We start from the raw sequence: 23,560 nt of genomic DNA, 5'->3' as shown, positions 1-23,560 counted from the left end.
TTTAAAAAAAAATTTGACAGTTTACACACAATTGGTTTTAACTTAACACAGTTTATGCTTTATAGGAGTATTCCGTAGTTAACAAAATTAACTTTTTACCAGCTGACAATGGTAGGAGGTGCTAGTACCTTCAAAATATGCGCCTTTGATTCACTACCTGTCAAAACAAACAAAAAAAGACAAACATTACTACTTGTAGTCTAATCCATCAGAGCCAAATATCAACCTTTTCCTGGAGATACTTTTACTTCCAAAAACTCACAGAAAAATTTCTGTTTTTGAAAACATCATCTATCACACTAGCAAATGACATTTTATCATTAACCTTTCATCAAAAAAAAGCTTATTATGTATCCCTACACACCAATTAGAATAGCCAAAATCTGAAAATACTGGTACCACCAAATATTGGCAAGAATACAGCACAAGAGGAACTCATTAATTGCTGGTAGGAATGCAAACTGCATGGCCACAAAAACAAGTCTGACAGTTTCCTAGAAAACTGAACATATTCTTTACATTATGATCCAGCCTCCTGGATGAACTGAGTCCCCCTGGTATCTACCCAAATGAGCTAAAAGCTTATGATTAATTAAAAAAAAACTACATAAAAATATTTATATTGGCTTTATTCATAACTGCCAAAACTTGGAAGTAACTAAGATGTCCTTCAGTAGGTGAATGCATAAACTGTGGTCCATCCAGACAATGGAATATTATTCAGCACAAAAAGAAATGTGCTATCTAGCCACGAAAGACATGGAGGAAACTTAAATGCGCATTACTAAGGGAATGAAGTCAACACGAAAAGGGTACATATATTTTTTTATTCCAACTCTGTAACATTCTGGAAAAAGAAAAGCTATTGAGGACAGTAAAAGGTTGCCAAGCGTTAAGAAGGAAAATGGGATAACAGGCAGAGTACAGAGGATTTTGGGGGTGGCAGAACCATCATTACATATTTGTCCAAACCCACGGAATGTACAACACACAGAGTGAGCCCTCAGGTAAAACAAGGACTCCAAGTGATAACGGTGTTATCAGTATAGGTGCACTGACTGCACTATATGTAGCATTCTGGTGTGGGATTATTGATAATGGGGAGGCTGTGCATACTTTAGGTCAGAGGTATATAGGAATCTCCATGCCTTCTGCTCAATTTTGCTTTAAACTTGAAACTGCTCTAAAAAATAAAGTCTATTTAAAAAAAAGTTAAAAAAAAAAAAAAAAGTACATCCAAAACTCTGAAGGTACATATTGAGTTTCTTCTCTCATTATGGTAGTGGTCAAGAAGGATAATTACTAAGATTTATAAACAGTATTTCACTGTGTATAACACTTTTATCCAATAATCTCAATGATTTTTTTTTTAAGATTTTTATTCATTCATTTGACAGAGAGAAACAGACAGAGAGAGTACAAGCAGGGTGAGAGGCTGGGGGAGAGAGAGAAGCAGACTCCCCTGCTGAGCTGGGGGCCTGTCCTGCGGCTGGATCCCAGGACCTGGAGATCATGACCTGAGCCAAAGGCATACACTTAACCATCTGAGCCACCCAGGCGACCCGCAACGATTTTCACAATTGCTTGTGAAGTGGGAAGGTTTGTGGTCATTATAGGCTTAAAAAAAAATAATTTAACATCAGCCCAAACTCACAGGGTTTGTAACTGGACTTAACAGTTAAGTATTTTGACAAAATTTAGCATATCACTACTCATAATTAACTTCCTTATTCCCTGTCAAGGCAGCCAAATATACTTTAAAAAAAAAAAAAAAAAAAAGCATAGGCCTTAAAACCAGATAACCCTGGGTCTAAACCCCCCACTCTTTCTCATTTGTTTAGAGTCTTCTAAACAAATTCATTTGTTCATTCATCCATTTATCCATCTATCCATCCAGGTAGGGGAAATCTTACAAATTTACCTGCTATTTCATATGCCAGTTTCCTCATACATAAATAGGGATGACAATATATATATATATATACACATATATGTATATATATATATATATATATAATTCATATCCAGAATATTTGTTGAATTTCTATAAATAAAATACAACTCAGAAGAAAAAATAGGCTACGTATGTCCATGGGAAAAAACCTAAACACCCATTAACTATGAAATTGTCTCACTATTAAACACAAATGAAAACATTATCATTTCCCCCAAATTTTTTTATTAGAAAAAACAGGGCACCTGGGTGACTCAGTTGATTGGGCAGCTGCCTCCAGCTCAGGTCATGATCCCAGGGTCCTGGGATCGAGCCCCACATCAGGCTCCCTGCTCAGTGGAGAGCCTGCTTCTCCCTCTTCCCTCTGCCTGCCACTCTACTTGTGCTCTATCTCTGTCAAATAAATAAATAAATAAATTTAAAAAAAAAAAAGGAAAGAAAAAACATCACAAGTATTGGCAAGGATATAGGAAACAAGAGTGCTTTTGGCTTTGTTGAGGGAAATGCAGCCACTTTGGAGAGCAATTTGGCAGCAACCAGCAAAGCTGAGGATGTAAATTCCTATGACCTAGCAAACGCCTCCTAAAAAAAATTTGCCCTGGAGAAATTCTGGCACATGTGCATATTTTATTTTGTTAATTAACACGACAGGTCCTAGTATTTAACTGGCCCTTAATAAATGTTGAATCTCCTCAAAAACTAGTTAGTGAATGAATGCCTACTCGGCTCCATACCCAGTGCTTTCCACTCTGGAAATGTGTCCATAGGCCTCAAAAAGCTCCCAGGACCAAGTACTGAGATGACAAAAACTACTGGATAAGGAGATAGGCTTTATTAAGGAAACAGGCAAATGAGGTCTTCTGTAAGAAGGTAAAGAAGGCTGAGTAAGAACTGATTTATTTAACTCAGAACTGAGTGGATCCACAGATTTTTGGCAAAGGACACAAGAGAGGAAACCACAGGCAATTAAAATAGCATCTGTGAAAGCACAGAAGCACTGGAGAACTTAAGTACCTGAAAGCAGGCTGACAGATGACCCCAGAGGCATCAGGCCCTAAACCCTGGAACCAGCAAAAGTTACCTTACTTGAGAAAAGATCTTTGCAGATGTGACTGAATTAAGGATCTGGGGATGAGAGAGCAGTATGGGATTCAGCAGGTCCCTAAATGCCACCACAAGGATCCCTGGAAGAAAGGCAGATCTGACATTCCGAGAGGGCATGTGAGGACAGAGCAGAGCTGTTACCTGCTGGCCTCGAAGTCTGGACCCAGGCCACAGAATGCAGCAGGCCCAGCAACTGAAGAGGCAAGAACAGGTTCTTCTCTGGAAGGGGCAACACTCTGCCAACGCCTGATTTCAGCCCAGGAAACTTAAGGTCTCTTTTAACTGTAGGATAATCAATTTCTGTGGTGCTAAGCCACCAAATCTGCGGTGTTACAGCAGCTCTAAGAAGCAAAGGCAAGAGCTCACTGGCACTGCCCTCTATGCCATGCTAAGTGCTAAGTGGTTTAGATATTACCCAAATCTCTAAAGAGCCATCCAGATTTGTATGCAGAAGAGCCACCCCTCATACTGTTAAATCTCACGCCAGTGTGGGGAATTTATTGATGGAGGCGGCGGGAACTAGAAACAGAAAAATCAGAATCAAAAATCCAGAGAGAATATGAAGTTCTGGATCACCAGACATTTGACAAAAAAACCCATCACAATGAAAGACACAGATGAAAACTAATGTGGGGGGAACTCGATGGAAACAGTCGATGCAGGAAATACAAAGAATACTTTAAATACATGTGACTCATCTTCCAAAAGATAGGAGAGGCTATTAAATTGATGAAACAAAACTGGGGCACCATACAGGATTAAAAATAAGAAAAAACTCTTGGAGGCACCTGGGTGGCTCAGGGGGTTAAAGCCTCTGCCTTTGGCTCAGGTCATGATCCCAGAGTCCTGGGATCGAGCCCCGCATCGGGTTCTCTGCTCAACGGGGAGCCTGCTTCCTCCTCTCTCTCTCTGCCTGCCTCTCTGCCTACTTGTGATCTATCAAATAAATAAATAAAATCTTAAAAAAAAAAAAAAAGAAAAAGCTCTTGTTAAAATTAAGAAGAGCACCTGATATTAAATTTAAAAGTCAACAGATATATTAAGAAAAAAAGGCTGGGAGTATTTTCCCAAAAAGGAAAGCAAAATCAAAGAAGGAAAAAACAGAAATCAAAAAAAGATTTTTAAAAGTAAGGTTGTACCTGGGGGCAGAGGGCTATAGGGAGTCTGGGGCTCTGAGGGTTCCAACAGTCCAGGCTCAGCCACTCACCAAAGGCAGAGAGACAAGTGGTAAGGAAATAAGAAAGGAAATGTATTTCCGAAAGCCCACACGGAGACAGCAGGCTGATGTTTTAAAGACTGCCTCCAAAGTGCTGAAAATACTTCCAGGTTTATATAGGAAAATGTGGGACAAAGGTCAGTGTGTATATGCAGGTGGGCAGTAAAGGTCAGGTGGATCGTTGTCTTGGGATCAACCACACAGGTAGGTCTTGCTGGCTCAGGACAGTCCTTATTGCTTGAGAGGGTAGTTTCAGTTCCCATCAAGAGATGTTTTGTGCAAGGTCTTTTGCCTGAGTTAAAGAGATAAGCTGGAAAGAAAAACTTAATTAGAAACTTTAAGAACAAAATGGAAGTAGTCAAAGTCCTTTTTCAAGGTGCTGAATTAATCCAAAAGACCAAGAGTACAAGTTCCACTAAAAGGAGTTGTAGAAAGAACAAACAAAGAGAATGAAGAGGCAGAAATTACTGAAACACTCAGCAATAAAATATCCCACAGCTGATGGACGCTAGTCGTCAGACTGAAAGGGCCTGCAGAGTGCTAAGCAGATGAATGGGGGCAAAAATAACTTACCTCTAGACACAGCTTTGTGAATTCTCAGAGCACTCAGTTTAAGAATATCCCAAAAGCTTCAAAACAAAACAAAAACAAAAACAAAACTAGGTCACCTACAAATAAGTAAATTGTGTAACTGATCAATACATACACTTTACATCTCATAGCACCTGCTTTCACTCTGTAATTTGAAGTGTCCCACACAAACCTGGATGTACAGTCCCCCTTCCTATGAAGGAATAAGAATCATACTGGCCTCAGATGTCTGCAACCCTGGAAGGCTATCAACAATGCCTTCAAAGTTTTGAGGGAAATGAATTTTAAACTAGAATTCTACTTCTAAATTCCTGATGAACTGCCAAGTAGAATAAAGAAATACTCAGAGATGTAAAGACTCAGGAAATTCACATTTTGCAAACATACTCTGATGAGACTACCTTAAAAAGTCCTCCACCACGTGCACACAATGACAGTATTTTTAAAGACAATTTTATTAAAACTAGAACTGCCCTACACTTCTGTATTATTTTACAAGAGATAGATCCTACAGGTGAAGGGGTTAAGGGCTTAGTCCCGCAAGACTATTCCTCACTTGCTAGTCATGAGTCACCAGCTGGTTACAAACCAGGGATTTCCACAATCTCCTCAAATTCAATAATTTGCAAGAATGGCTCACACAACTCAGGAACACCCATTACTTACGTTTATTGGTTTATTATAAAGAATACAGCTCAGGACAGCCCAAGGGAAGATATGCCTAGGGCAAGGGATACAGGGAGTAGGAGACACAGCAAAACTTCCAAACCCTCTCCAGGTGTGCCGTCCCAGCACCTGGCCCAGGTCACCAACACGGAAGCTCAACAAACTTCGCCGTTCATGAGTTTTTATCTCCAGCCCCCTCACTCCTCATAGGAGGTTGATGGGTGAGTCTATAAGTTTTTTTAATATTTTATTAACATATAACGTATTATTTGTTTCAGGGGTACAAGACTGTGATTCATATATTTTGAGACTATTTTTGTGTGTAGTGTAAGGAAAAGGGTCCAGTTTCATTCTTCTGCATATGTCTGTCCAATTTTCCCAACACCATTTGTTGAAGAGACAGTCTTTTTTCCATTTGACTTTCTTTCCTGCTTTGTTGAAGATTAGCTGACCGTATAGAGTTGAGGGTCCATTTCTGGGCTCTCTCTATTCTGTTCCACTGATCTATTTGTCTGTTTTTGTGCCAGTACCATACTGCCTTGATGATTACAGCTTTGTAACAGAGCTTGAAGTCCAAAACTGTGATGCCACCAGCTTTGCTTTTCTTTTTCAATATTCCTCAGGCTATTCAAGGTCTTTTCTGGTTCGATACAAATTTTAGGATTATTTGTTCCACTTCTGTGAAAAAAGTTGATGGTATTTTGACAGGGATTACATTAAATGTGTAGACTGCTCTAGGTAGCATAGCCATTTTCACAATATTTGTTCTTCCAATCCATGAGCATGGTATGTTTTTCCATTTCTTTGTGTCTTCAATTTCTTTCATAAGTGTTCTATAGTTTTCTGAGTACAGATTCTTTGCCTCTTTGGTTAGATTTATTCCTACATATCTTATGGTTTTGGGTACAACTGTAAATAGGACTGACTCATTAATTTCTCTTTCTTCTGTCTTGGTGGTGGTATATAGAAATACAACTGATTTCTGTGCACTGATTTTATATACTTCTACTTTAGGGTCTTTAACCTTCTAATCGCTGGGTCCTTCTGGTGACCAGCCCCATCCTGAGGCTATCTAGAGAACCCCAACCTAAGTTGTTCATTAACATAAACTCCAGATGTTATCAAAGGATGTATTTATGAATAACAGAAGACTCCTATCACTTGGGAAATTGCCATGATCTCAGGAGCTCCCTGCCACTAGTGGGGACAAAGACCAAACATATTTTTGTATTACACCCAGGATTCTGTTATTCTCTATATTAGCAGTTTAACTGGGAGGGAAAGGTGTGATCATGTCAGTATATGCATTTAAAAAAAAAGTATCCGGAGCTCCGGGGTGGCTCAGTTGGTTAAGCAACTGCCTTCAGTTCGGGTCATGATCCTGGAGGCCCCAGATCCGAGTCCCACATCGGGCTCCCTGCTCAGCAGGGAGTCTGCTTCTCCCTCTGACCCTCTCCCCTCTCGTGCTCACTCTCTCTCTCTCTCAAGTAAATAAATAAAATCTTTAAACAATAATAGTAATAACAATAATATGTATGTTTAAATAAATAAAAAAGTATTAAAGGAAAGTACCAATTATCAACATTTTTTTTTTAAAGATTTTATTTATTTGACAGACAGAGATAACAAGTAGGCAGAGAGGCAGGCAGACAGAGAGAGGGAAGTGGGCTCCCAGCTGAGAAGAGGGCCTGATTCCAGGCTGGATGCCAGGACCCTGAGATCATGACCGGAGGAACCAAAGGCAGAGGTTTAACCCACTGAGCCACCCAGGCGCCCCACAATTACCAACTTTAAAAGGAATTTCATACTCACAGACAAAAGAAAACTTCTTTAACTTAATATATCAGAAACCAATACCAAATACAAAAGATATTTTACAATTAAAGTAATATATATCAGAAACCAACACCAATTACAAAAGGTAATTTCGATTAAAGGCAGGAAGGCCAGCTGTAACCATCATTACTGGATTTTGTTAAGAAGGCTCTAGCCCTTATGACCATTAGCCACATGTAGCTACTGAACACTTACTTGGAAGTATGTCCAAACTGTGCTCTAAATATAAAATATACATAGAATTATAAAGCCTTAGTATGGAAAAAAATGTAAAACATTGCAATAATTTTTATGTTGATTATATGTTGAAATAGTATCTTGGTTACAAGTAGTCCCCCCCCTTATGGGGGGGGGATACATTCCAAAACCCCGAGCAGATGCCTGTAACCACAGATAGTACTGAACCCCGCAGACACTATGTTTTCTCCTATACATACCTATGATAAAGTTTTATTTATAAATTAGCACAGGAAGAGATTAACAATGTTAAAAAGAAAAATACAAGCCTGAAATGGCATCACTTAAGCCAAATCACTGTACATAGACTTAATACCTAATCTTGCAGTTTCAACCTCCTCAAGAAATGTAGTCTTAATGAGTCAGTCAGGAATTTTCTGATCCCCATCAATGAGGTATGTCATTGGGGCATTCTCCACACACCCCCAAAGAAAGAGGAGTTAATCTGTGTAAGACTCCCTGCCATCTCCATAAGGGAAGGTGATTTTCAAAAGAACAATCCTCTTCTATTGTGCATAACTTTCTCACCACACCCTCTTCCACCTTCTATGACTCCTTGGATCTCCCCTCTACTTGCTAGATGGGATGCTGGCCAAGTCATGATCATTTAATAAAATCCATTAGGTCTTCAAATTTACCTGGATGGATTTTGTTTTTAAACAGCAGTAATAGAACAATTTTAACAATATACTGTAATAAAAGGTCAACTATACGGCAATTAAAATAAAAAACTTAATAAAAAAGTTATATGAATGTACTCTCTTTCTCAAAACATTTTATTGTACTGTACTCCTCCTTCTTGTGATAAGAGACAATAATAAAAATGCCTAGGGGATTAGATGAAGAGAGGTGAAGGAAGTGGATGTTGTGAAGCAGCCTTAGGCTCCTGCTAACCTTCTAAGGAAAGGACAGGAAAAGAGGAGCATTTGCTTCTGGACCACAATTGACTGAGGATAACCAAAACTACAAAGAGAGAAACTGCAGATAAGGGGGTACTACTGTATGCTGGATTAAATAAAATATATTCAAGTTACTTGTTTCTTTTCACTTTATTTAATATGCCTACTAGAAGTTTAAAGTTATATATATGGCTCATTATTTGTTCCTCTCATTGCATTCCTTTTAGAGAACACTGCAGGAGAAAAAGAAACAGCATGAATACTGGAAAAGGAGAAACAGAATCTTCATTATTTGCATATGATTGCCAATCTGACAAGAAATCCAAAAGAATCATTTGAAAGCTATGCAACCAGAGACAGAATTCACTAAGACATCTGGATACCAGGTAAATAATAAAAATCAATAGTTCTTCTATATACCTGTATAATCAGTTAAAAAATGAAAAGACGGGGGTGCCTGGCTGGCTCAGTCCATAGAAATGAAACTCTTGATCTTGGGGTCATGAGTTCAAGCCCCAAGTTGGGACTAGTTTATATTTAAAAAAAAAAAAGAAAGAAAGAAAGAAAAGTGTGGCTCAGTTGGTTGGGGGTCCAACTCTTCATTTCAGCTCAGGTCAAGATCTTGGTGTTGTGAGATGGAGCTCTGTGCTGTTCTAGGTGTGGAGCCTACTTGGGATTCTCTCTCTCCCTTTCCCCCTCTGCCCCTCCCCCTTTAAAAAATGAAAACAGAGAAGATCTTAGTCACAATAGCAAAAGCAACTTTAAAATACTTAATACACACAACATCTTGCTTAAACATATGTAGGTAGAGACGCCTGGCTGGCTCAGTCAGAAGAACATGCAACTCTTGATCTCTGGGTTATGTGTTTGAGCCCCACATTGGGTACAGGGATTAGTTAAAATCTTTTAAAAAAAAAACAATGAACATATATATGTAACTATGAACGTACATGTGTAAAAAATGCTACTGACAGACACTAAATTAAAAGACAGACTAGTTCTTGAGTAGAAAAGATTATAATTCTGCCAAAATTCATCTACAAACCAAATACAATCCAACTCAAAATCCTCATAGGACTTTATTACTTGTTTTGTGTGATCACTTGATAGTAATTCCGAAGTTTATCTAGAGGAAAACATTTTAAGATTTGCTAATAAAACTTGAAAACAAGAATACTTAATGCATACTTACCCTATTAGATGTCAAAAATAACACTAACTGTTCTGGTACAGAATTTTAAAACCAGAAAACTGTCACGGGATTTTTGTATTGGACCATAGTGGCATTTCAGATCAGTGGTTAAAAGATTATTAAGTTAAGCAGCATTAAAGAAAACTTGGAACTGAGCCAATGGGTGGATTTAAATCTTAGAAAGATGAGGAACAGATCTGTGAAACGAATAACCTGGAAATTCCTCTCTTCCACAGCTCCCACGTCCCAAAAGCGATTTGTTCCTAAGCGTTTTTTCTGACTATAAAATAATCTCCAGTGCTATCATGGTAGCCGGCACACCCTATTGCCTGGCCTGCCACTTTCAGAGAGAGAAGCACGGGTTCTGCCGGAACTCTATGATGCCCCTGGCTCGCATCTCCACCCCAGTGGACTACTGCAAACATGACATCAATAGGGACCCAGCAGCCTATGACCTAGGAGGCCTGTATCAAAAATATGGACATGCTGATCCAGTAATATTCTCTACAGAACTTAGAACTGGCACTCAATTAAAATAATCTGAGACAATTAAAAGAAGCTGAAGACTGCCAATGTAAACTTGTCCTTCAACATTCAGCTGAAGCCTCTAGGGGAGGTCCTCCTCAGTGCCACAGAGCTGTGTCAACCTCTCTGTGCTAGCACTCCATTCCTGTCAACACAGAGGCATGAGTAAACACACAATGAGAAAACTAAATAGCTTAACAGATGCAGTACAGGAAAACAGGAGGAAGTTAGAAGTGAAAATGAAAAATAGAAACACAGAGTGGAGAGAATGAGATCGCATTTTTAAGCAAAGCAGCTGACAAAATTTGTTTTTTCATAATGATTACTTTGGGTTATCACAGGAAAGGATTCCAGGTATGTAGATATTAAAATAGCTCAAGTGAAGGATGAGTCCAGAGTTTAGGGCAGTAGTTACAGAAGAAGCAAGACAACAGGATATGGGGAGATGTGAAGATTAAGCTTTAAAAATTAGTATTCAACATTTCTAGAATGGTAGGTGACTTGCAATAGACACAAGGAATATATGCGGAAGAGCAGATCCACAGGAGAGTGCATGAGGATAGGGCTGGATGTTCAGTGCGTGGGAATGACTAGAGGAGAGATTCAAGATATTGTCAGAAATACAGGGCTGGGGCTACCAACAGAGCGGCAGATGGAGATTTTGAGAGTCATCACTGACCCTATCCCTATTTAGAGTGGAAACCATGGAATCCCTCAAATACAGTGTACATTCACTTGTAAAAAGATTAAGGACAGACACTACAAAAGCCAGTTAGAAAGGTAAAGAAAGCAAGAACAGTGTCCTAGAAACCAAAGGCAGACAATGAAGGTTGATGAGGACACTGTCAGGAGTGTCAAAGGCTTTTAAGAAGGCAACAAGCATGGGTATCTGGGTGGTTCAGTTGGTTGGGTGTCTGCCTTTGGCTCAAGGCCATGATCTCAGGGTCTTGGGATCAAGCGCATCAAGCTCTCTACTCAATGGAGAGACTGCTTCTCCCTCTCCCTTCCCCTCTGCCCTCCTACTTGTGCACATGCATGCACACTCTCTCTCAAATACCTTTGGATTTAAAAAAAAAAAAAAGGCAACAAGGAGTTACCATATCAAAGTTCAAGAACTCAGGTTGGCCTGAGACAAATCTATCACACTTTCTTATCTTCCCTACCAGGAAATTTCTAAATTATAATCTGTACATTATTACTCAGCCAGCTAGCTATTCAAATGCATATTTTATCAACAGTAAATCTACTCTTTCAGAATTCCTGAGCTCCCACTAATAAGCAGACTGGTCATTTTGTGTCAAGTTGTTGTTGGCCTTCCAAAATTTGTTTGGTGTTAGGTTCAAATCTTTCAACGCAATTTAATAAACACTATCTCATGTCCTTTACTGTGCAGGGATACACAGACTGATTCATTCAACAAAACACGAATATCTTTATGCTGGGCACTGGGTGTACATTAGTAAGTAATACACAAATACACTTGTCTTCATAGAGCTCTCTTTTCTAGTGGAGGGATACTTAAACACAGCAACTGCCCCTTAAAGAGCCCAAAAGAAACACATCTAACAAGGTAACAAACACATTTATTATCTCATGAAGCCTATATGAAATCAGTAACAAGAAACACAAAGCTATAATTAATCACCTACAGGTAACATGCCTGTCTGCCGACATCACACAACATAAACATTATTAACTTAAACATGCATATAGTCAGCTCTCAGTTATCTGTAAGCAAACTACCCATGCATCAAGAGCAATTCCCTAATACTGACTCATGTTTCTGGGTTATATACCATCCAAATTTCTACCGTATAATATTCTGATACATGATATCATGTAAAAAATATACAGTTTAAGACTTTTACAAACTGGGGCACCTGGGTGGCTCAGTGGGTTAAAGCCTCTGCTTTCGGCTCAGGTCATGATCCCAGGGTCCTGGGATCGGAGCCCCGCACCGCACTGGGCTCTCTGCTCAGCAGGGAGCCTGCTTCCTCCTCTCTCTCTGCCTGCCTCCCTGCCTACTTGTGATCTCTATCTGTCAAATAAATAAATAAAATCTTTAAAAAAAAAAAAAAAAGACTTTTACAAACTAACTCAATCATTACACATGCCGGCTTTACTATGTCCCCCATTTTTTTTAAGATTTTATTTATTTGAGAGAGTGATCACAAATAGGCAGAGAGATAGAGGGGGAAGCAGGCTCCCACTGAGCAGAGAGCCCGATGTGGGGCTCAATCCCAGGACCCTGAGATCATGACCTGAGCCGAAGGCAGAGGCTTATATGTCCCCCATTTTTCAAATGAACTTGCAGAGACATGCTCCTTAAATCCAATAACCTTCAATCTATTTCCCGGAGCCAACTAACCCAAGCTCTTCAAACTCATCCCAAACTCAACTCATCCCCAAAGTTGCTCCCAAACTAATAAGCCTCCAAACAGGGCCTAGTTTTATCTAAGAGCCCACTCTCTAAACTTCAAAGATCACAACAAGCCCCTTTTGGTAAAAATTACTGGCATTCCAAACACATGTACCTTTAATATTGTGTATATGTACTTTGGTCCTAGCATATCATAAACCCTACGAATCATGCATAAAATGTAGAAATTACTATAAAGAAAATGTTTCTAACATTTCTTCCCTGCACCGCAGAGACAGGCTATATACACACCTGGACCACAGGTACCCTGCAAGGCAGATCTCACCCTGATCCTAAAGAAACTGAAACTCAGAGGTTAAGAATTTGCTGTGGTCACAAAACTAAAATGAGGCAGAACTAGCTTTGGGGATTTAAGTAACAGTGTGGTCACAAACCTCAAGCCCTTCGTCACTCCTCTCTACCACACCAATCTCCTTCCTTACCCCGGGGGTCTCATGAGCTCCCTCTCTGACCTCACACCCCACTTCCGGCCAGCTACTATCTCCCACAACCTTCCCACCTCGAGATGGTACCGGATAAACAGGTATTCATTTTATACCTCAGGAAAGTGATACACAAACTAAACACTAAATTTCTAAGAAGAATGCTATGCTGTCAAAATGAGCATCGGTCCACAAAGACAGGCCTAGTTTCAGGGTAAATGATGAATACAAATTCTTAGACTCTAGCACACTAGCAAATGGAAAGTTACAATACAAAGGCAAAAGGACTTAGGAAAATATTCACCGTGGATATGTAAAAAATAGTAATAATGACCAATGTATTATGGTCCATGTGGTATAATTTCAATTAATGTGAATCTTGTTTAGATTAAAATGTCATCATCTACAGTTCTAAGATTAATTAATTTTAGTTCATTCTGGTCTCCTATGGAATTAAAATAAACTCCATTATTTCAACTTAGAAAGAAGAGATCAAGTCAGTCTCGAATGAAAAAAGAGGAATTTCTGGTTGTTTACACTAAAAAACTCAAGGTCAGGGCGCCTGGGTGGCACAGTGGGTTAAAGCCTCTGCCTTCAGCTCAGGTCATGATCCCAGAGTCCTGGGATCGAGCCCCACATCGGGCTCTCTGCTCAGCATGGAGCCTGCTTCCTCCTCTCTCTGCCTGCCTCTCTGCCTACTTGTGATCTCTGTCAAATACATAAATAAAATCTTTAAAAAAAAAAAAAAAAACAAAGAACAACAACAAAAAAAAAACCCAAGGTCAAGATCTAGAATGAGGATTACTGCAATCCTGATGAAAGTAAAATGAGTAAAAATAAACTTCTGTGGCTGAAGAACTTTTTATAATGTTGGCCAAGATAATAGTGAATATTTTACAACCCAGAAACATCAATGCAGAAAAATGAGCTGTTACATATCTACAAAATCAATTTAGAACTAAAATAATATTCAAAAGGTTAACTATTTCATCAGTCAGTGTAGCTAGTATCTAATAAAACCCATGCAAATACCCAAGTGAATTCCAAGGAGTAAACACAAAATAAACTCACAGAGGGAAATGCACAAAGCTAACAAAGGTTCAGAGAAACCAAAGAGAGAAATATGGCATAGATAACAAAAAAGCAGATCATAACACTACTGAGCAAGAAAGGATTACAGGCAAGGAAATCCAAACTCCAAAAAAACTAAGGGTGTGGAGAATGCCACAATGCCAGGCGTAACAGTCATTATGGTGGCACAACTGGAAACAACTTTAACAACTCAAAGCCCACGTGTTTCTCGTCACTTGCTGGCTGCTCAATCTCCATTCCTACTCCTAGAACCTTCCATGCATTCAGCAACTACTTTCTGAATTGAAGGAAACAATGAATAAATGAGATCATGTAAGTTCTTAACTATTTCTGTTCTCCATGCCTCTGCTCTTTGCTTGCCCTCTGGGATATGATTCATTCTCAAAGTTTCCCTAGCCCCCCTAAACCAGCTAACGCCTCAATTTTATCTGTCAGTCCCGCTCTTCCCCAACTGCCCGGGACATCCCATTTGAATACCATCCTCAAACACAACTCTTTCTTCAAATCCAACTCATGTCTTCTTTCGCTCAGCGAAAGACCTTTCCTGGTTACCTTGGGCAAACATGACCATTCTATCCTCTGTATTGTTCACTCTACATGAACCACATCTTGTCTGTATCCTCCTATAGATTGAACATTCTTGTCCTTAAGAAATTATTATTTCCTACTCCCCCTTAAATGATGTACACTTTTGGGACAGGTAGGTGGCTCAGTCAGTTAAGCTTCTGCCTTCAACTCAGGTCATCAGGGTCAAGCCTGCATCAGGCTTCCTGCTCACAGGGAGTCTGCTTTTCCCTCTTCCTCTGCTCCTGCACTCTCTCTCACTCTGCCCCCATGTGTGTGCTCTTTAACAACTAAAATCTTTTTTTAAAAATGATGTACAGTTCTATCATATGATGGGCTCCCTCACACACTGGATTCAGAATACCCTGTTATGTTTACCAAAAAACTGCTTCTGAAGGACAGAGGAAAAACAAACAAACAAACAAAAAACAAAGAGGCACAAGGAACCTTTCGGCAGTGATAAACATGTAAACTACCTTGATTATGGTGATGGTTGTACAGGTGTATACATGTACAAGCTCAAACTGTATACATTAAATATGTGATTTTTCAATTAAAATATAGAGAAAGGGAAGAAGAAAGGAAAGACAAAGAAAACTGACAAAGACAAAGACAAAAAAAAAAAAGAAAGAAAGAAAAAAGACAGGAGGCAGAGAAATAAGGCAAGCAACCAACAGAGGAGGTCACCTGTGTACCCTAAACTACCATCTGTATCTCCCTCAGTGCTCATACTTCATAAGGTGAGAATTAAAATATTTATGTTAAAGAAACTGAAATGAAAAGGATTAGAAAGGTTAAGAAATCAGATCAAATTTACACAGAAAGTTTTATACACATGACTCCTCCACTCAACAGCATAGAGTTGATGATACAGGATAATGAGTGTATTTAGAAATGCTACCTGAATCATTATTAAGATCGTATTACAAAAGGTATTAAAAACAAGAGGAAACTCTTAAATTACTTGAATGAGAAGTATACCATGTCAACCTACTTTCAATGTGCTTTATAAATACCAGAAAATTAAAGCACAAGATAAATCCTAAATTACTGATGTTACTCAATTTTCTATGATTTATAATCTCTTCCCAATCTCCATTAGTAAGACCTTACAATACATTAGACATTTCTTTGAAGTATATTTGTACATGTAAAGATAATAATGCTATTTCAGAAAAGAAGGCAATAATAAGAAGTGGATAGACTTAGAATATACTACATACGCTAAATAAAATTAGCATGGTTAATATTTATTGATCGTTGACTCCATGCAGGCACTTACCCCATATAAACCCTTATAACAATCAACGGGTAGATTCCATTATGATCTGTATTTTATAGAAGAAACTGAGTCACAGAGATGCTGAACAAGCTGCCCAAGGTCACACAGCTATCCAGAAGTAAATCCAGGACTCAAATCCAAGCAATCTTTTTTTTTTTTTTTTTTTTTTTTAAGATTTTTATTTTAGAGAGACACAAAGTGGAAGAGAAATCACGAGCAAGGGGGAAGAACAGAGGGGAGAAGCAGACTCCCCACAGAGAAGGGAGCCCTGTGCAGGACTCAACTCAATCTCAGGACCCTGGGATCATGACCTGAGCCTAAGGCAGCCACTTAACCAACTGAGCCACCCAGGAGCCCCAAATCCAAGCAATCTTAACTCCAAAGTCCATATTCCTACTCACCAAATCACAATGGAAAAGACATATTTTAGAGAAAAATTATTAAACAAGCATTAAATACAGAACTGGCCAAATAAAAAATAGATTGACAAAAACTTCCCAAGAGGAAGCACACGTGAATTATCCCTACAGTCACTTATGGAATTTAAAATGAGAAGATACTATCTGCAAAATTGCCTAAGAATATAAATAAATAAATAAATAAATAAATAAGAAAGTCAAACAAGGTTAATGAAAAGAAAAGTTACTAAAAAGAACTTTAGAGGAAAAGCAGCCACTGTGGTTTTGTACTACAACTATGAGTCAAATAATACCTTAAGTCAAATAATGACAAGATTAAAGGGACTCAGAGAGAGGATATACAGAAGAAAAAGGAGTGCAGGAGGACTACAGTGTCAAAAATGGAATTAGAGAAGGAATGGTGTTTAAGGATACTCATGCTAGTATTCATAAAAACAAAACAACAACAACAAAAAGGCAGCGCAGCAGCAACCCAAAGGTCTACCAAGAGAGCGAAGAGGAAACCAAATGCATTGTAGTCCTAAAATGTCACACCATATCACAGTGAAAATAAATGAGCTAAAAAGACATGTACATACCCACTCTGATGAAACTCAATTGATAAAACCACGATTAAGTGATAACAAGTAAAAAAAAGTTGTTGCACAATCATACAATACTACGTACTTGAAATTTAAAAACACACAGAACAGTATTATACACTGCTTGGGGATAATAAAACTGTAGAGAAATGCCTACAAATAATAAAATTCAGATCACCAAACTCAGATTAGTAGTTAACTGGAGGATTTGGGGGAAGGGAGTGGGTTTAACTGGATTAAATATTATGAAATACTTTTCAGACATACAGAAAGCATGTCTTTTTAACAGAAGGAAAGGAAGAAAATGTATTAGATTATAGCATCCCAAATTGCTTTATATTCCCAATCCAGAAAATTCCAAAAGGGCAATTATAATGATCCCTGAAGGAATGCTGAAGTAGGATTCACATTCAAGTACAAGAAAATTCCAGTTAAATTCCCTCAATTTAGGTTGTTACTCTTTATTTATGTCCTGCTCTGTAAGAACAGGATGGGGGGGGGGGGGCATGGGGGAGGAATAAACTATGTGTAATTAAAACAGATTAACACTGTCCCTAAATGTCATCACAGCTCCTTTCCTGATAAATTGTGTCTTCAGAGGTCAGTAAGAACTGCAAGCCTGTCACCCCAGACAGGGGGTACAGAGCCCAGGCTATAAGAACATGGATGGACTCTGGAACCAAACTGCTTGAGAGGAGATCCAGCACACATACAGACTACACTTTAGGTTCCCTGTGCCTCAATTTCCTCATCTGTGCAATAAGAGTGATTAAAAAAAGGAAAAAAATCCCTATCTATTATAACTGAGAAGAAGGTAGGAACAGCACCTGACCAGAGGAAGTACTGTAATGGCATTGGCTATTAGCCTTATTCCAAAGACCAATCCTCTAGAAGAGGAAAAACTAAGCTTTGTAGCAGGAAAGTGTTAATTGTGGTTACTTTCTAAGTGAAGTAGGGGACAGAAAGGCTGACCATGACAAACAGAAAAATGGACAGCTTTTGACCTCTTGAGCAATGTTAGGATAGCAAGATAAGCTTTTTATTTTTCTAATATTCTTTGATATTATAATATCTCCAATATGTACATATTTGTAGACATACACACCTGGACCAAATTCAAGACAAACTTTCTATTCCCTGGCTCCCTCGTTCCCTTCAGCCCAATTCATCTTAGAAAACCACGCTATCAGGGCGCCTGGGTGGCTCAGTGGGTTAAAGCCTCTGCCTTCAGCTCAGGTCATGATCTCAGGGTCCTGGGATCGAGCCCCGCATCAGGCTCTCTGCTCAGTGGGGAGCCTGCTTCCCTCTCTCTTTCTCTGCCTGCCTCTCTGCCTATTTGAGATCTCTGTCAAATAAATAAATAAAAATATTTAAAAAAGAAAAGAAAAGAAAAAGACTCAGGTCACTATCACCTCCACTGCAAAATCTCCCCTTCTTCCTCTCCTGCTGTCTGTACTGGTTATACCACACTGCAATACTTCTGTCCTTACACCTTCCTTGCCTACACCATATAATGTTCATACAACTTACTTCCATCAACCAAGAAGAGCTCTCTGAGAACAGAAACTATCAATCATTTTCAAATTCCCAGTGTCTTGCAAGACAGGCATTAAATAAATATATGAACGAATAAAGCAGTCTCCCTACATATAACAAATACAACAAGGGCAAGTAGAAACCTGTAACTGAAGGTGGTTTATCCAAAAGGTTATTTAGGTATCTTCAGTTCTATTTAAGAATTAGCAGATCAGTTGAACCCTCTGAATCATCCACCAATTAATACTTTATCCCTCAGAGTGGGAATTACATGTATGTATGTAAAACATATTCCGGTAAAAACAAAAGCTAAACTTTTATTTAAAAGATTTTATTTGACATAGAGAGAGGGAAAGCACAAGCAAGGTGGAATAGCAGAGGAAGAGAGAGAAGCAGCTCCCCCTCCTCCCCAAAGCAAGGAGCCATATTCGAGGTTCAACCTCAGGACCCTCGGACCAGGCAGGCAATTAATTGAGCCACCCAGGTGCCCAAGAAGCTAAACTTTTAAATGAAAAAAATTAAGTCATTTAAAATGTCAGGGAAACAGAAGTAGTCTAAAAACTGTTTCTTATGAAACTAAAAAGAGCATGTAGAAGAAATCACAGGACAGTATTTATAATGTCTTTTTCAGGAGAAAAATAATAATCACAAGTCAGATTAAAGTACATACCCCATTAAGGTGGATGAAATCAAAATTAAATCACACATTAAATCAATTTCACGCAAAGCTTCTATAGTGAGGTTTTGTAAAGAACCTATCGGGTCAGCTAAAATTGAGCTAGTTTTTTGGAATTTAACAGTTCTTGGTAATTATTGGAAAACTGCCAAGGCTCCAGAATAAAGTACTGACTAGTGTCAGATCAGTTACGGGCCTGTCTTGGATTACTACAGAAAAGGTGTGTCTCCTCCTGGCTAAGGTTCAGGCCTCATCTGGATCCCACCCCCTTCCATCTTCTCAGGAACTTTGCAAAAATAAGCAAACACTTTTCTCATCTGTATTCAACCTCTCCCTTTCAATGAACACCTTCCCATCAGAATTTAAACTTAAATGATAAAAAAAAACAAAACTCTAGAAAGTTTCCTGTTCTTGCTATCTCCATTTTCTTCACCTTCTACTTGCTTCTGCTTCCCATCCCATCAACATCACCTGCAAAAGGGCACTCATGACCTCGGAGTCGCTAAATCCACAGGACGTTACTCAATTTCCCTCTTAGCTCCCCCAATGGCTGCAGGGATACCACTCCAGCTAGGGCTCCCACCTGAGCCAGGTTCCCTGGCCACTCCTTCCATCTCATTTGCCAAGCTCAGCCTCCTCTACCCAGCTCCATCCCAGGCCTCCACCTGTCTCATTCTAGCCTCTCCACAGACAATCTCACCCAAGCCCAGGAGTCTACATCACCTCTGTATGATGGCTCCAAGACAGTAAAGTAGTAATCACTGTACAGCTTCTCCCAACTATTAATCACCATGTCTGGCAATTTTACCACCAAATTTCCTTTTTCTCAGTATTTCTCCTGGTGATACAAGGCTTTTAAAAGGATCAAATGGGCTAACATGAGTACTTTGAAAAGGCTGGGGGGAGAGACGTGACTTAAATCTGAGCATTACTATTCATTAAATTTAAATCTCCTTGAAAACGGACTTTGTCAAATTCACCTTTTTACTTTTCCACATGGTACACCTAGCAGTGTTTTGCATGCAGACGGCATTTCAGTATATGTATTGCAATGAATTATTTGTACTGCCTTAATACACATTCAACTGAAATATTCATGTACTTAACAGTTTGTATTTCCCAAACCACATAATCATTTTGTCTCCTAAGAGGTGAGAATTTTAAGTCAAATATAACTACCCTGGATACTTCTGATAATCAGGATGCTACTTATCTCAAGTTAGGAAAACCTGTCACCTTTTTGGCCTGGCTTTCCTGAAAACATCCAACTCCTATCAAGTCCAAAGTTTAGATAAAGATTCTTGGTTCCCAAATATTCACGTTCAGAGGGGAAAATTTAAGTACTACAGAACAGTTAGGCTGTAAGGCAGAATGACTGCTTCAAAAAGCTCCCGATCTCATTTTCCATCTTGTAACATGAGCTAGAGTGGTATTCTGAGTAGGATCAGACACCGTGAAATGAAAAGAACAATAGTGTTCAAAAGTTCTCAAACTCTTGCATTAGGCACATTTAATTAGAGACTCAGAATGCAAGATTGTAAAACCTCACCTTATCAATTCAAAAAACTCCCTACTTTCCATCTAAATCATAATCCTCACTAAAATCTTCATTCACACACTTCTCCTTCATTGCACTTCTCATAATTTGTAATTAAGTATTTATCTGTATGATGATTTGCTTCTTATCTGTTTCCTACATGAAAGTAAGGATCACATCAGTTCTGTTCAACACTATATTCCCAGCCTTACATGGGACCTAAAATACAACATGAGTGAAAGGCTCTGGCTGAGCAATTAATTGAATGAGGAATGGAAATAGTCATTTAAGCAGAATCAGACAGCAGGGAAGCACAAGATCCTGAGGCTTTGAGATCTGACACACACCCCCACCAGATACAGCATGATTTTCCACTCATAATTTACCCATCTTTCATTTCTTTCAAACCTTCTTCCTTCTTCTTTTCATAATTTACCCTTTCATAATTTACTTCCTTTCATAATTTCCTTTCTCATAATTTACCCATCTTTCATTTCTTTCAAACCTTCCTTCTTCTTCCTTTTTCTTCAAGAAGGGCATTTTAGACTCAGAGTATTTCAGCTTTAAATCCTGTCGAAATATCTTAACAAATCCAGTAACAGAGACTTGACGACACGAGGTGATTTGTCACCTTGACCCTTCCCGTAAAAGACAGCTTGAAAAGTCTAAAGAACATGCCACAGTGACTACAGAAGTCTTAGTCATCCCCAAGGTAAGAACTGCAGAGTAAGATGCCAGAAAACAAAAGAATAAAGTCTGTGCAAATGACTACCATCTCATAACACCTCTTCCCTTCAATAACCTTCTAATACACTTTCAGACAACAGGGGAACAACCTTCAGCTCCCAGGACTAATCTGGAGAAACAAAAAAGGTTGTGATAATCAGGAATGAAGGTCATCAAACTACAGCTCTCCTGGCCCCCCCTCCACCCCACCCCCCCGCAAAAAAAATTCACGGTGGCAACTATTCAGCCAACCACCAAGGAGAGGCAGCATAATACAAGTGGTTAGATGCAAGAGCTCTGGGTTTTAACACAGGCGGGTCTGAATCCCAGCTTCTCTTAACAGGCTGTGATCTGGGGCAAGTTAATGCGTCCAAACTGCAGTTTCTCCAGCTGTAAAATGGTAATAAGCATTACCCTAGAGGGCTGTTAACTGTGTGAAGGTACTGTGCATAAAGCACTTAGTACGGTGCCTAGCATGTAATAAAGCCTCAATAAACTGTCAACTATTTGTCACTGTATTCAGCGATGATCGCTTTCACACAGGCCTATTCCTCCTCTAGCTTCCATATAGTTCTAAAGATATTGCTCTACCCTTTCTATTTTTGAGGGGTCATATATGCAATAGCTTAGAGCACATTTTCTAAATGCAGGCTGGATAAACCAGTTAAATGTCTGCCTCGGGATGCTCACCTAGGAAGCGGGCCTGATCATCCCTCCCCCGCAGGACTGCTGATTGCGCGAGCACCACCTCAGCGTGACACATTCTGTTACTGATGTATTAAACCGCACTTAGGGAAAAGTAAACCTGCAACTCTCAACCCCAACCACCGGTCAATCCTAGCCCCACCAGCACCCATCGCGGCCACAACAAATACCAAGGTCGCCCTTGCTCATCCACCCAATTTCTCCCCACAGTCGGCGGCAACACACACCCCCGCCGGTCCCTCCAGCAGGGTTTCCCGGAACCGCAGGGCTCAGTTTCCTCGCAGGAACGCGTCAACGCCCACCCAAAGACGCCAGCCCCCCATACCGTCCGCCCCCACAGCGCCGGGAGGGACGCGGGGCACCCTTCCTCCCCCGGACCGCGCAGTCACCCGGCGGCCGTTCCCCCCCGCTCACGTGGGCCCTTCGGCCCAGGCCCCACGTCACCAGCTTCCCAAACCCCACGGCGGCGCCTCCCACCCTGCCCGGCCTTTCCACACACATACACACACACACACACACACGCGCGCGCCGCGGGCCGCCACGCAACCCCCGCGGCGCACAACCCCGGGGCCTGGCTCCGCGGCCACATCCGGGCCCCAAACCCGCGCCGCCCTCGGGCTCAGCCCGGCCGCACGCTGAGGCCGCGCCGCCGACCAGCCCCCGCCGCTCCCACAACGGGCGCCACACTCACCGCGACGCCGGAGCCCCGGTTCCTCCAGCCTCGGGCCCACGCAGGCCTGGCTGCGCCCCCAGAGCATTCACGCCCCGTGCCGCCTCCTGGGGACCCTGGCGCAGCCGCACTCTAAGGGGGCGACCGTCTGGTGTCCCGACCGCTGCCGCCGCCGCCGCCGCCTCGTCCCAGCCCCGGCCGGGGCCACAATCCCAGCGTCGCAGGCCGGCGCCGGCAGACCAGCGTCTGTTGAGCCGAACCGCCCGGGACGCTCACCCCCAGCCGGCGCTCGTTGCATATGCAGAGAGGCCGCCGCCCATTGGCCAGCGGGCGGTGGCGCGTGCGGGGCTGGGCCTATCGAATTCCGGCGGGGGAGCGCGGCGCGGTCGGCCAGGGGCGGGACGGGGTTACTACGGGTCGTTCGCGGAGCCGCCGCGGACGGGACCCAGCCGCCACCGGCCGCGGGGTGGGGACCCGGCCGGAGGGAGGGATCGCACCGTGGCGGCTGGGGGAGGGGAGGCGGTCTCGGCTGCCGCGACGTGGGCGGAGGGCCGGCGGCTCCGGGAGGGTGTGCAAGGGGACTGTCTCTCCGGGGGGAAAAGACCGCCCCTCCCCTCGAAAAATAACTAGAAACGCAGTTACTGCTGTGGTGTTTAAATCTGAACATAGATCATGAAATGATATGCATAT

The 23,560-nt window shown here is 40.9% G+C and overlaps 1 protein-coding gene across 7 annotated transcripts in view; it reads right to left on the bottom strand.

The window, feature by feature from the left end:
* Nucleotides 1-23,067, bottom strand: part of LOC111154666 (long-chain-fatty-acid--CoA ligase 3) — a 68,994-nt gene extending 45,927 nt beyond the window's left edge. The window contains exons 1-3 of one of the 7 annotated variants that reach the window (XM_022514509.1): nucleotides 22,892-23,067; nucleotides 4,848-4,903; nucleotides 100-157 (exon numbers count right to left, since the gene is read on the bottom strand). The gene's annotated coding sequence lies outside the window, so the exon portion shown is untranslated. Of the gene's footprint in view, nucleotides 1-99; nucleotides 158-3,473; nucleotides 3,485-4,847; nucleotides 4,904-7,562; nucleotides 7,580-22,891 lie in introns of those variants that run through there. The other 6 variants (XM_022514597.1, XM_022514680.1, XM_022514760.1 and 3 more) reach the window with 6 other exon arrangements.
* Nucleotides 23,068-23,560: the final 493 nt, after the last annotated feature.

The sequence above is a fragment of the Enhydra lutris genome, unplaced genomic scaffold (genome assembly GCF_002288905.1).
Source record: "Enhydra lutris kenyoni isolate GAN:26980312 unplaced genomic scaffold, ASM228890v2 scaffoldscaffold1, whole genome shotgun sequence".
NCBI classification, from domain to species: Eukaryota; Metazoa; Chordata; class Mammalia; order Carnivora; family Mustelidae; genus Enhydra; species Enhydra lutris.
Note: the sequence above shows the minus strand (reverse complement) of the source record. Positions and strands in the feature narration are given on the sequence as shown.